This window comes from Engystomops pustulosus, chromosome 1 (genome assembly GCF_040894005.1).
Source record: "Engystomops pustulosus chromosome 1, aEngPut4.maternal, whole genome shotgun sequence".
In the NCBI taxonomy this organism is placed as follows: domain Eukaryota; kingdom Metazoa; phylum Chordata; class Amphibia; order Anura; family Leptodactylidae; genus Engystomops; species Engystomops pustulosus.
Genome location: NC_092411.1, coordinates 264,419,980 through 264,431,435, shown reverse-complemented (window position 1 = coordinate 264,431,435; position 11,456 = coordinate 264,419,980).

Genomic DNA, 11,456 nt, shown 5'->3' with positions numbered 1-11,456 from the left:
GACTGCGTGGAAGACTGACTGGTGGACAAATGGCTAGAAGCATTGTCCGCAATCCACAACATCACCTGTTCTCACTGTTCTGGCCACGAGGCCCAGTAACTTGAGACATGAACCTAGGGAGTGTAGCTCTGCGGCGTTCCCCTGCTCCCTCATCAGCAGGTGGTGTCTCCCCCCGCCCAGGACCACGGCCTCTGACCCCTGCAGTAGTTGGACGTCCACGCCCTCTTCCTCTACCCCTAGCCCTCGGGTTAAAAATTTTCAAAATTAAAGTGTAAACTGTAATTTTTTTTGTGGTTTTTGTGTTTTTTAATTTTTGGTGTTTTTTTTTTTTTTTTAACAAAACGATCAGAAGAAATCACACAGCAACCACAGAAAATAATGATGATTTCCATGGCTAGTTTCTAACCTACACTGACAGCACACATAACCTACTCAAAGAAAAAAACAGATTTGCACAGCAGCTTATTACCGTAAAGCTTTATTAAATATATACTAAAATTCATACAGAAATTAAAATGTACAAAACAGACATTAACACACTGGGAGGTGACCAGTTAACACTGGAAAGGAGGCAAAAAGCATCAAGGAGGCATAGATAGTAACAAGATATTTTGAAAATAAGTAGAATCAATCTAAAGTGCCAACATAAGCATTGTAAAGTAAAGGTAGTGGTAGATGATAAGATCATGTGTAACAATTACCTAGGCACTGAGAATGTACGGCCTCCAAGGTGGATAAACACCTAGGCACTAAGAATGTTCGGCCTCCATGGTGGATAAACACCCTTGGGGTGTTTATCCACCTTGGAGGCCGTACATTCTCAGTGCCTAGGTAATTGTTACACATGATCTTATCATCTACCACTACCTTTACTTTACAATGCTTATGTTGGCACTTTAGATTGATTCTACTTATTTTCAAAATATCTTGTTACTATCTATGCCTCCTTGATGCTTTTTGCCTCCTTTCCAGTGTTAACTGGTCACCTCCCAGTGTGTTAATGTCTGTTTTGTACATTTTAATTTCTGTATGAATTTTAGTATATATTTAATAAAGCTTTACGGTAATAAGCTGCTGTGCAAATCAGTTTTTTTCTTTGAGTAGGTTATGTATATTCAGTACCAGTTACAGGTTTACTTAAATTTTCACCCAGAGGAGTTTGGGATATTATTCCACCTCTGTTTCAATTGCTCTTTTGGAGATTGCTACTGACAGCACACAACAGGATTTTGTGCTGTGCCTGTGATGACTTTCAGTTTTGAAAAAAAAAGAAAAAATCGGCAGACTGTGCCTAATACAATCAAACCCCTAATAAATTGTCCCACTTAGGTGTTTGACATGGATATGTGTGTCACTAAGAGCTAAATAGAACGTTTGCAAATCTCCCTGCAAATTCACAAGCAAATAAAAAAGAAATAAAATATAACACTATTGTAGCCCTAACAAGGGCTGTTGGGTTCTTGTAGACTCACTAACAGTAAGCTACTATAACACCCTAACGCTATCCCTGCAGCAGACAGAGAATGATCCGAGCAGCGTGGGCAGGGGCTAGTCTATTCCAGGGTCACCTGATCTGGCCAGCCAACCACTGCTATCGACGTGTAAGGGTACCACGTCATGGTGGGTGGAGTGCAGAGTCTCCTGGCTTGTGATTGGCTCTGTTTCTGGCCGCCAAAAATGAAAACTGCGGGAGATGCCTTTTTCTCGAGCTGGCAAAGTATTCGTCCAAGCACCGAGCAGTTACGAGTACGCTAATGCTCGAACGAGCATCAAGCACGGACGAGTGTGTTCGCTCATCTCTAGAGATAACCCTTTTATTTCCTAAAGATTATGATGATTCTCTCTGTCATGCTTACCATTTTACGAGCCAAAATCTACACAATTCACACTTATCCTACCCATTTTATTTTATAAATTATGGTTTTAACCATTAATTCACACCATTCCTTTTGAACAAATATTTTAATTTAGCTCAATGGTTTGGTTTTTTTAATTTAATGAGGGACACTTATTTAGAGATCCAGGTACCGTGCCTGTGTTAACCTTTTTTTTTTTTATCGGTGGCCTTCTTACTCCTAAAATCAGCTGTTAAATTGGGGGTGTTACCAGAGCCCCTCAGTGTTGTAAATTCACAGGCTGTTACAATGAGTAGAACGTATATTACCCAAACCCCTGCTCTCTCCCTCCTCCCTCTGTCATTGTAATCTAGCAGCAGCAGGGAGTACAGGGGGAGGGGAGACTTGCTGAGAACTGGTTTATCATGGTGGGTTTTGATGGTAGAGTCCCTCTAAGAAACATGATATAAGATTATAGATGACATTATCATCTCAATAACTTTGTATCTATACATCTTCTTGAACAGATGGTTCAGTATTCATATATATTTATATGTATTTTAAAGAAACACTGTTACTATTGTGCCAACACCATAAGTGACGACAGTGATGTACCGTAAGAGATGTATTTTTACTACAGTACTACCACCAGAAGTGACGACACTGATGATAGCAATGTTGACATGTAATTTATGACTGACCTTATTTATTACTAGTTCCCTCACCAGAAATATTAGAACCAGGGCCGGCGCCAGCACTGGGCATACCTGGGCAAGTGCCTGGGCCCAGAGCTGCTTGGGGGAGGGGCACATAATGCTCTAAGTAAGCAATCCATGGGGTGAAAAGCTGTATCTAATGAAGCAATCTGGTATGAGGTGGCTGTATATGAAATAACCATAGAGGAGCTGTATATAAAATACCCATAAGGGGGCTGTGTATAAAATAACCATGAGGTGGCTGTATATAAAATACACATGAGGGGGCTGTATATAATATAACCATGAGGGGGCTGTATATAATATAACCATGAGGGGGCTGTATATAAAATAACCATGAGGTGGCTGTATATAAAATACACATAAGGGGGCTGTGTATAAATTAACCATGAGGGGGCTGTATATAAAATAACCATGAGAGGGCTGTACATAAAATTACCATGAGGGGGCTGTATATAAAATAACCATGAGGGGGCTGTATATAAAATAACCATGAGGGGCTGTATATAATGTAACCATGAGGGGGCTGTATATAAAATAACCATGAGGGGGCTGTACATAAAATAACCATGAGGGGGCTGTATATAAAATAACCATGAGGGGGCTGTATATAAAATACCCATAAGGGGGCTGTGTATAAAATAACCATGAGGTGGCTGTATATAAAATACACATGAGGGGGCTGTATATAATATAACCATGAGGGGGCTGTATATAAAATAACCATGAGGTGGCTGTATATAAAATACACATGAGGGGGCTGTGTATAAATTAACCATGAGGGGGCTGTATATAAAATAACCATGAGAGGGCTGTACATAAAATTACCATGAGGGGGTTGTATATAAAATAACCATGAGGGGGCTGTATTTAAAATAACCATGAGGGGGCTGTGTATAAAATAACCATGAGCAGACTGTATATAAAATAACCATGATGGGGCTGTATTTAAAATACCCATGAGGGGGCTGTGTATAAAATAACCATGAGCAGACTGTATATAGAATAACCATGAGGGGGCTGTATATGATATAACCATAATGGGGCTAAATATAAAATAACCATGAGGGGGCTGTATGTAAAATAACCACGAGGGGGCTGTATATAAAATACCCATGAGGGGGCTGTACATAAAATAACCATGAGGGGGCTGTATATAAAATAACCATGATCAGGGCTGTATATAAAATAACCATGATGGGGCTGTATATAAAATACCCATGAGGGGGCTGTGTATAAAATAACCATGAGGGGGCTATATATAAAATAACCATGAGGGGACTGTATGTAAAATAACCATGAAGGGGGCTCTACATAAAATAACCATAAAGGGGGCTGTACATAAGATAAGCATGAGGAGGCTGTGTATAAAATAACCATGAGCAAACTGTATATAAAATAACCATGAGGGGGCTGTGTATAAAATAACCATGAGCAGACTGTATATAAAATAACCATGAGGGGGCTGTATATAAAATAACCATGGTGGGGGCTGTATATTAAATAACCATGAGGGGGCTGTATATAAAATACCCATGAGGGGGCTGCGTATAAAATAACCATGAGCAGACTGTATATAAAATAACCATGATGGGGCTATGTATAAAATAACCATGAGCAGACTGTATATAAAATAACCATGAGGGGGCTGTATATACAATACCCATGAGGGGGTTGTTTATAAAATAACCATGAGGGGGCTGTATATAAAATACCCATGAGGGGGCTGTGTATAAAATAACCATGAGCAGACTGTATATAAAATAACCATGATGCGGCTATATATAAAATAACCATGAGGAGGCTGTATGTAAAATAACCATGAGGGGGCTGTATATAAAATACCCATGAGGGGGCTGTATATAAAATACCCATGAGGGGGCTGTATATAAAATAACCATGAGGGGGCTGTATATAAGATACCCATGAGGGGGCTGTATATAAGATACCCATGAGGGGGCTGTATATAAAATAACCATGATGGGGTGTATATAAAATAACCATGATGGGGCTGTAAATAAAATAACCATGAGGGGGCTATATATAAAATAACCATGAGGGGGCTGTATATAAAATAACCATGAGGGGGCTGTATGTAAAATAACCATGAGGGGGCTGTATATAAAATAACCATGAGGGGGCTGTATATAAAATAACCATGAGGGGGCTATATATAAAATAACCATGAGAGGGCTGTATATAAAATAACCATGAGGGGGCTGTATATAAAATAACCATGAGGGGGCTGTATGTAAAATAACCATGAGGGGCTGTACATAAAATAACCATAAGGGGGCTGTACATAAGATAAGCAGGAGAGGGCTGTATATAAAATAACCATGAGGGGGCTGTATATAAAATAACCATAAGGGGGCTGTATATAAAATAACCATGAGGAGGCTGTATATAAAATAACCATAAGGGGGCTGTATATAAAATAACCATGAGGAGGCTGTATATAAAATACCCATGAGGGGCTGTATATAAAATAAGCATGGTGGGGGCTGTATATAAAATAACCATGGTGGGGGCTGTATATAAAATACCCATGAGGGGACTGTGTATAAAATAACCATGAGCAGACTGTATATAAAATAACCATGAGGGGGCTGTATATAAAATAACCATGATGGGGCTGTATATAAAATACCCATGAGGGGGCTGTGTATAAAATAACCATGAGCAGACTGTATATAGAATAACCATGAAGAAGGCTGTATATAATATAACCATGATGCGGCTATATATAAAATAACCATGAGGAGGCTGTATATAAAATACCCATGAGGGGGCTGTATATAAAATACCCATGAGGGGGCTGTATATAAAATAACCATGAGGGGGCTGTATATAAGATACCCATGAGGGGGCTGTATATAAGATACCCATGAGGGGGCTGTATATAAAATAACCATGAGGGGCTGTATATAAAATAACCATGAGGGGGCTGTATATAAAATAACCATGAGGGGGCTGTATATAAAATACCCATGAGGGGGCTGTGTATAAAATAACTATGAGCAGACTGTATATAAAATAACCATGAGGGGGCTGTGTATAAAATAACCATGAGGGGACTGTATATAAAATAACCATGAGGGGGTTGTATATAAAATAACCATGATGGGGTGTATATAAAATAACCATGAGGGGACTGTATATAAAATAACCATGAGGGGGCTGTATATATAATAGCCATGAGGGGGCTGTATATAATATAACCATGAGGGGGCTGTATATAAAATAACCATGAGGGGGCTGTATATAAAATAACCATGAGGGGGCTATATATAAAATAACCATAAGGGGCTGTATATAAAATAACCATGAAGGGGCTGTATATAAAATAACCATGAGCAGACTGTATATAAAATAACCATGAGGGGGTTGTATATAATATAACCATGAGGAGGCTGTATATAAAATAACCATGAGGGGGCTGTATATAAAATAACTATGAGGGGGCTGTATATAAAATAACCATGAGGGGGCTGAATATAAAATAACCATGAGGGGGCTGTATATAAAATAACCATGAGGGGGATTGTATATAATATAACCATGAGGGGGCTGTATATAAAATAACCATGAGGGGGCTGAATATAAAATAACCATGAGGGGGTTGTATATAAAATAACCATGAGGGGGATTGTATATAATATAACCATGAGGGGGCTGTATATAAAATAACCATAAGGGGCTGTATATAAAATAACCATGAAGGGGCTGTATATAAAATAACCATGAGGGGGCTGTATATAAAATAACCATGAGGGGGTTGTATATAATATAACCATGAGCAGAATGTATATAAAATAACCATGAGGGGACTGTATATAAAATAACCATGAGCGGGCTGTATATAAAATAACCATGAGGGGGTTGTATATAATATAACCATGAGGAGGCTGTATATAAAATAACCATGAGGGGGCTGTATATATAATAGCCATGAGGGGGCTGTGTATAAAATAACCATGAGCGGGGCTGTATATAAAATAACCATGAGGGGTCTGTACATAAAATAACCATGAGAGGGCTGTATATAAAATATCCATGAGGGGGCTGTATATAAAATAACCATGAGGGGGCTGTATATAAAATAACCATGAGAGGGCTGTATATAAAATAACCATGAGGGGGCTGTGTATAAAATAACCATGAGGGGGGCTGTATATAAAATAACCATGAGGGGGGCTGTATATAAAATAACCATGATGGGGCTGTGTATAATATAACCATGAGGGGGCTGTATATAAAATAACCATGAGCAGACTGTATATAAAATAACCATGAGGGGGACTGTATATAAAATAACCATGAGGGGGCATATGGAGATAAAAAAAAACTAAGTGCATTGTGTAATATGCAGTCGGGGGAAGGGGGGGGGTGCAGCGAGGGAAAAATACAACTTAGCTTTAGGGCTTCTAGACCAATATGTGACTTTCTTCACGCTGCCAACCTGCATATATACACAGTTAAACTGTTTTAGTTGCTTAGCTACTTAGTCAGATTCTTTTCCTTTTCTTAGCTAGAACTTAAAAGTCAATGAACATCCTTACAATAGTTTTCCAAAGTATTTTTTTTTTTACATTTAAAGGGTCACCAGTGACCCCCCAAACCACACACAGTACCTTTTAGATGTCTTTATACATTTTCCACTGATACCTCATTTCATGGGATTAGAGCCACCATTCTTCTAAAAAATACTTTTATTGATGTTCTCTGTTCCAGTCATGGAGGCGGGAGCTGATGCTGACACTGCTGACCCTGCCCTCCTCATGAATGAGAGAGACATGTGACTCTCTGAAAAGAATTCCTGAGGGCAGCATGAGGTTGGTTTCTCTTTACAAATCTAGTTACTCTCACCCCCTCCAACCTGAGGGAGTGGTTAATAATGTAGGAGACGTGTCACACACAACCACTGTCTGTCTATCTCTCTCTCAATGATTCAGAAAGGCATTGTGTACAGTGGCGTAACTAGAAGAGGCTGGGCCTGTGCGAATACTGGGGGACACAGTGGGTATCGTGCAGGCCCCTTCCCTGGGGAGGAGGAGTGGCGTCTGCGTGAACTCCAGCGTCTGGATCGCCCCGTCGGACCTGTGCCTCCTCTGCTGCTCCATGCAGTACAATTGGTGGATCTTTGAAATGAAAATGCACCACAGTCCGGGCTTGGGAGCACGGGCCCCGTAGCAACCTCTACGGCTGCTACGGCGGTATTTACGCCACTGATTGTGTAGAATTTCCCAACCATGATAACTGCCCCTGAGAGAGTTCTAGTCCCATACAGGCAGCATGGTAGTAGACCTGTCAATCAGGAACAGGGCAGGAGGCAGTGCAGGGACAATGCATATGCAGGACTCACTTACTGTGATTGGATTAACTTCAAGTGAGTTGCATATCAATTCAGAAATTGATTTTTAACATTGCAGTTAATGCTTTTTAATAATGTTTTAATAATGTATTTATTTTAGGTGGGTTAATTTGAATGGCAGACTCCTTTTAAGTCCAAAAATTAACATAAATTTAACTTTTTTTCTCTGCAGGGGATCCGGAGTTGAACCTTTCGTGATGCTCCTGGTTTTTCTAATGAGGTGGAATGCCTGATTGGCTGTGTAATGGTTCTGGCAAAGCAATTTCATTACAAAATATTACTCCCATAAGATTGCATGTGTCCCATAGAGCCTGATAATATGCGCTATGTTGAGTAGAGAAAGAATACATGAGGAGACTGAGACACAAACAGGTTGTAGCTGCCCCTCCCCAGGGATGCTCCAGATGTTGCTAGCAAAGGTAATGTGAATTAAACTTGTATAAACTACTGAAACGATTTAGAATGCTGACAAAGACATTCTTAATATCAGCATAGCATAAGCTATTAGAAACTGACACCAACTGAAAATGACATTTCTGGTGATGACTTCACTAAGGGCACTGACTGCACTCGAAACACATCAAGTATGTGATTACATCAATTGGTGATGATGAAATAAGTCTTCTGAATATTGCAGGGGTTTGGCCATGAAAGAAAATTCTCAAATTTTAACCTAATGATAATGATGATAATGATAATGATAATTTTTAACCCCTTAACTTTACAATTTTATTGATGTTTTCATTCCTATTATTCAGTGACGGTCAGTGTAAAATTCCAGGATGTGGGTGGGGACTCCCTAAGCAGACACTTCATGATCCCTCTAGTTTTGTGTGCTGACAATGTGACTAGATTATCAGGGTACAGGTTTATATACACATTCCCTAGTTTCTGACACATAGAAAGAGAGATGAGACAGATCAAAGATGATGAGATCCATGAGATGCATATTACACATGACATACTCATCTCTATTACAGGCATAACATACACAGCTCTGCTGTATCTCACCTATAACACCATCTGATCTGCTGTGCCTCCCCTGGATAAAGAGCTTATCTGTCTGTTGCTTTACTCTCCTCTCTGTTGTTGATCTCGTCTTGGAATGCAACGGTGGGGGCCGCTGCAGAGAGCAGTTCAGTTCAGTCCAGTGTCAGACACAAGAGCAAGATGGCTGCCGACCCTAAAATCAGAAGATCCAGGGTCGGGTCAAGGGGCAACCAAAATTGTGTACACCAGGACTGATAGAGACAGGTTGGGATTATATCTGTGAAACGCTGTATTTTTGGTAATAACAGTGAATAAGAGAATTTGTTATCCTGAGTACATTTAAGAAACTTGTCTTTGTAGGAATACCCCTTTAAGTCCACGTGAGTGACTTGACTTTTGCTTTACCTGTTACATGGGCCTACCTTGCCTCTGCCGCACCCCCTGTCATCATCTTCGTCCTCTGATGTTAAATCCTTCTCCATCTCCCAAGTCTTATCAAATTTCAGACATTATATGACTAAGTCTGGCACCATCGACGCAATAAACAGAAAAAATATTTTTAGAAATGGGATCTGCAACAATCCTGCAGATGCATGGGGCGAATAGCCCCCTCTCCATGTTAGGAGAGGTCTAGGGAGACTGATCATCTTTCTCGAAGGTCTCCAAAAGTGGGGAACTTAGTAAATGCAGCTGGAATCACTGCCTGGGAGTGCAAGAGTTAACATATCGATTGTCAGAAACCAATAATATGATGTGTTCTTAGGTCAGAGCAGAGGTCCACTGTCCGGACCCGGCTCCATCTTAACCAGCCCTGCCTGAAGCTACTACCAGGCTGTGAGCAACCCTTCCGGCGCTCCAGCTTTTTCCTACTAGCTTTCCAGCCTGCTGAATCTGCTGCTGATATTAGGCCGTTGCCATTGATGTTCAAATAAAGAACTGTGAGCTGATTTGCACAACGTGCCTCCGTGTGCTTCACCATCACAGGCTCACCATCCTTCATCACCCAGGGAGTCCTACATACACCTCAGGGGTTGCCTCAGGGAGAACCAGTACATCAGCCTCTCCCTCCATATTCCTTGCACACACCTCCTGCTGGAGACCTGCCAGGCTGTAGGCCCGTTCTCCAGTCTCAATACCAAGCATCATGACCATAGTATGCCAAAGGCCTCATAAGCCAGCCACTCCGGTATTCTGGGCCCCGGCTGTCTACAACAACTGTAGAAAGGCTAAGCCCTGATGGGGGATGTTGCACAGCCATTTATTGTTTCCCAGCTGGCATACTGGCTAGAATACTGGGTGGTACTAAATGCCAGCAATCTCGTCTCATTTCCATTATGCAGCTGATTTTTTTTATCAGGAATTGCTCAGTACATTTGCCACTCATCCTTCCTTGCATCACATGAAGTGTTCCTGTGCTGTTGGATGAAAAAATCTCATCACAATGATGTCCCCACTTCCAAACTTCATTGTGTATTATGGCATCCAATGAGTTGAATTTTGGTCTCTGTATCTGAGCAGTCTATATTCTCCCAGTATTTCACAGGCTTTTCTAAATGTTGTTGAGCAAATAAAAGCTTTGAACATGCATTTTCAGCAATTGACTCCTGTATTGAGCTTCCATACAGGTCATGGAGGATAAAAGCATTGCTTATTGTATCTGCTGACTCCAGGTCTTTGTGTAGTTCTCCATCGGTGGTCATAGTCTCTTGGACAACTCTTCTGATAATTCTTTTCATTCCTCCATCTGAAATCTTGCAGGGAATACCTGTTCCTAGCGGGTTCATGGTGAGATTACAGTGTTTTTCTTTCCACTTCTGGATAATTGCCCCAACAGTGGTCACTGGCACCTGCAATGGTTCAGACATTCTGAAACCAATACATTTATTGTGTTTTGCAACAATAAGTTTGCGAAGGTTCAGAGACAGCTCACTGAAATTACCCATCATAATATATTTCTGGTGCGGCTCCTTGGTAATGAAACTCCTTTTTCTAGGTCCACAATTAAACCAGCTGATTTGTTTTTTCATTAAGTGGCATGATTGATTTCTAAATATTGATAGATTGCAGCTAGTGTGTCATGACTTTCCATGGCTTTTTGCACCTCTCTTTCTTCATGTATTCAATCATTACCTTTTCCCCCTTTTTTACATAAAATATTTTTGTAGACATTGATTTCCTCATTGCTTTGCTAGTGTGGAATGGAATGTTAATGATATCAGGTGAGAATTTCATGTCAATTGCATTGTTAAAAATATACTTAGAAAATTAGTGATGTGTTAACAATAAAATTCAATATATCGGATTTTTCAGACTATAAGGCGCAGAAATCAGAAATCAAAGGTGCTCCTCATATTCTAGTGCGCCTTATATATGAACCGCACTTACAGACAGTAGCTGCCTTGAACTGTGCACAGGTCTGCCACCTGCTGGTCATTCATCCTTATTATCAGGTGCGCCTTATAATCCGGAGCGCCTTATATATGAACCTAGACGTTTTAGCAGTCATTTATTGATGGTGCGCCTTATAATCTGGTGCGCCTT